Raw genomic sequence first — 4,094 nt, 5'->3', positions numbered from 1 at the left:
CTGTGGTCTGAGTAAGGATCCACTGTTCTGATCAGTCTAAGTGTCCTACTGTTCCACAAAGGATTCCCCAAACCAAATCATAGAAGACAGATTGACTACCAAGGCTACAAGGACCCTGTGAGCCCCTGCATGATCCTATTCCACTCCCCACCCCTACCTCATACTCTAAATAAAGTAATTGAGGGCCAGGAGTTGAAAGAGGCTTCACCATGGTCATATTGTGATGTAACAACAGAGTCAGAATATCAGCTCAGGTCAGGGTTCACAGAAGGTCCAAAAGAGGCATGATGTATGGTGTGTGTATGTGTGTGTGTGTGTGTGTGTGTGTGTAAGTTTGAAATGGAATGCCTCACACCAATATATAGTGAAAGATGGTAAGCTTTATTTCACAAAGAATCAGTGTTAGAGTAAACTGAGTGATCTGATTGAGAATGATCATACTTGGCACATTAATCTGAATTTTAAAATACAAAGTGGTTAATACTTACAAATTATATTCAATACAGCTTTTTTTTTAAAGGTTTATTCCTTTTTCAGAGACAGAGAGACAGAGCATGAGAGGGGGAGGGGCAGAGAGAGAGGGAGGCACAGAATCCGAAACAGGCTCCAGGCTCTGAGCTGTCAGCACAGAGCCCAACGCAGAGCTGAACTCACGGACGGCGAGATCATGACCTGAGCTGAAGTCGGACGCTTAACCGACTGAGCCACCCAGGAGCCCCCATATTCAATAGAGTTTTATAATTTATTGTTGAAGGTGTTGAAGAAGCCAAAAGACCTTTTCAGCCCCCAGTTGGCGGTGTCTCAAAAAGATGCAAGAGATAGTTAAGGTGCCCTGGCCTTGGGACATGTCCTGGAAACCACTTTTAAAAATAAATCTCTAGGGGGTGCCTGAGTGGCTCAGTCAGTTAAGCTTTCAGCTCGGTTTTGGCTCAGGTCATGATCTCAAGGTTTGTGTGTTCGAGCCCTGTGCTGACACCATGGAGCCTGCTTAGGATTCTCTCCCTCCCTCTCTCTGCCCCTCCCCCACTCACTCTGTCTCTTTCTCAAAATAAATAAACTTTAAAAAGTAAAAAACTAACAAATCTCTAGAGGGGTTTCCAGTAGGCCTTGGCTGCTAAAAGCTGGGACAGACATGCTATTCCTGGTCAGGGTTCCTGTCCCAGTCTTGCCAGGCGGTAACTGTGGTAGAAAGAAGGAGGTGTTAGATGTGCTGGCTCACCTCCACTCTACACTACAGTCTTATCTCAGCTCAGAATGAACTATAGGCCCAGCACCACCAGGCTCACCAAGGACGTGGACAAAAAGCACTTGATCTTGCTTTGAGACAGAAGGACACTTATCAGTTTTATAAGAAGCATTGAACAATTTGCTAATTTAGTGCTACCTTTCAGACTTTGGAGCATATTTATTGGGTAAAAAAGTACAGTGATATTCCTCAAGGGATTTTTGTGGTCAGAAGAGGAAATGTGGTCCTACTAAGAGAAACAGACTTGGAAATGCAGAGCGACACGCCCCGCCGGCAAGTGTCCGTTGAAGAAATCCTGGGAGAACAAAGGGTAGAGGAGCAGACCAGGCTCTGAAGGATCAGGGTCTCTCCATTCCTCAGGCAGATACCCTCAACGAGCATTAAGTCGGTTAGTTGTTCAGAGGCTATTGCTCTTGGGGAGGAGGGGCAGTCACTGAATGAAAATGACATTCTGGCCACCTCACATATTTGACTGGAAACTGTAGAGTTTTGAAAACTCGTTTTTATTTTGATTCTTTCATATGTGCATCATGAAGAAATCATGTGGATTTTTCCCCCTTTTTAATGGCAAAACCATTGTTTAAAAAAAAAAGTGGCTGGGGCAGCTGGTGGCTCAGTCGGTTAAGCGTCTGACTTCAGCTCAGGTCATGATCTCACAGTCCGTGAGTTCGAGCCCCACATCGAACTCAAACCCCACTGTCTGTGCTGACAGCTCAGAGCCTGGAGCCTACTTTGGATTCTGTGTCTCCCTCTCTCTCTCTGCCCCTCCCCTGCTCAAGCTCTGTCTCTCTCTGTCTCAAAAATAAATAAAAACATTAAAAAAATTTTTTTTTCAAGTGGCATGGGCTCCTTTCACACATCACTGTGGAGCCAGCAACTACTTCTTCATATTACTCTTCTTGTACCATATTAGCATTACAGGAGACATCCTTTATTATTATTATTATTATTTTGAGAGACAGAAAGAGAGTGCAACAGCCAGCTGAGGAGGGGCAGAGAAAGAGAGAGAATCCTAAACAGGCTCCACACTGTCAGCACAGAGCCTGATGTGGGGCTCGAACTCACAAACCATGAGATCACGACCTGAATCAAAACCAAGAGTAGGTCGCTCAACTGACTGAGCCACCCAGGCGCCCATTAGGAGACATCCTTCATTTGCTTGTAAATAAAATATGAATCTCAAAATTCAAAAACGAACAAACAATAAATCTCTAGAGTCTTTGACAGAGAGCAACTATAAAAGCTAAATATATTGCATAAAATAGCTGTTAAAAGTCATCAGAGATTAAAAGCAGGCAGGACTTTAGATGCCAAGATTCTGGAGAAAAGGGAAATGCAGTGAGTAAAACCTAAGTTTCCCTCATGTTTTCCCTTCCGGGCATTTGCCAGTTCTCAAGGGGTAGCCAGAACATAGGGAACCCTTATCCTAGAGAAAAAGCCTGTATAGAAATAAGCCAGGCATTCTGTATTTGATTTCCCCTCAAGGAATTTTCTCATTCCTAAGCTTTCCACATGATAGGCAAGCAGCCAAGAAACTAAGCAGTAAACAGCTTCTAAAAGGCTGAAAAACCAGTCAGAGTTTGAGCAGTCTCCAAGTCCTAAGGAGAAAAAATATTGATGTTTAGGGCCCACCAAAGAGAAGACATTGCCATGAATAACCTAGATTTTTATTGAGACAGATGAAGGATTATACCCTAAGAGACAAGACAAGCCAGGCAGAGACCAGCCCTCACAAAGCCTAAAATCCAGCTTCAAAGTATCTCAATTCCTGACAGGATCAAGGTGTTCTGCCTGCTAGGAAAAAAAAAAAAAATTCCTTTCCAAAGGAAGACAAAATTATCCAGACCCTCAGTAATTCTTCATTCTCAATATCTAGCATTCAATCAAAAATTATACAGCTTGCTAGGAAATAAAACCAAATTAAAAAACAAAAGACTGTAGAAAAACATATAGGTGACCCAGATACTGTAGTTATCAAAGACTATAAACCTAGCATTAATATATTCAAACAAGTAGATGGAAAGATAGAAACCTGGAATCCATTCTAAAAGAAGCAAACAAAAATTCTAGATCTGGGAAATTTGATAACTAAAACTAAGATTCAATAAATAAGCAAGAGATAGGTTTAACAGCAGATTAGACACAACAGAAAAGAGGATTAGTAAATTGGAAAATAGATCAGTAGAAAAATATTCAAATTGAAACAGAAGAAAACAGATTAAACACACATATACATATATATATATACACAAAAAGAGGGACAGAGAAAGAAAAAAGAAAGAGGAAAAGAGCATCAAAGATACAGTGAAAACAAAGATACAGTGAAAACAAAGATATAGTGAAAACAACCCGCATGTGTGGAATTTGAATCCCAGAGGAAAGCAGATGGGCCAGGATCAGTATTTGAAGAGCCAAATACCAAGAATATACAGATTCAAGAAGCATTAACAAACACAAGCACACAAAATCAAACAAAACTGCACAAAGGCACATTATAGTAAAGCTTCAAAAACATAAAGATAAAAAGAAACATCTTAAAATAGTCAGGGGAGAAAAAAATTCAACAGGAGCAGTAATAAGACCCATTGTACACAAACAATAGAAGCCAAAAGACAATAGAATGACAGAGCTAAAAGGCTGTGGAGGGGGAGGAAGTAACTGCCAGTCTAGAATTCTACATCCAGTGGAAATACCCTTAAAAATGAAGACAAATAAAAATGCCAAGCAAATAAAAAATAAGAAAATGCATTATCAATAGATATACATGAAAAGAAATACTAAGGGAAGTTATTCTGATAAAACAATCCCACTTGAAAGAAAAGTAATGCAGAAAGCAATAGAGAGCACC

At 40.7% G+C, this 4,094-nt stretch overlaps 1 pseudogene; it reads left to right on the top strand.

Annotated features, from left to right (window-relative positions):
* The first annotated feature begins 1,254 nt into the window (after positions 1–1,254).
* Positions 1,255–1,630, top strand: LOC109266095 (U6 snRNA-associated Sm-like protein LSm1; annotated as a pseudogene).
* Positions 1,631–4,094: the final 2,464 nt, after the last annotated feature.

Source organism: Panthera pardus, unplaced genomic scaffold (genome assembly GCF_024362965.1).
Source record: "Panthera pardus isolate Hobbes unplaced genomic scaffold, ASM2436296v1 HiC_scaffold_26, whole genome shotgun sequence".
NCBI lineage: Eukaryota > Metazoa > Chordata > Mammalia > Carnivora > Felidae > Panthera > Panthera pardus.
This window is presented reverse-complemented; position numbering and strand designations above follow the sequence as displayed.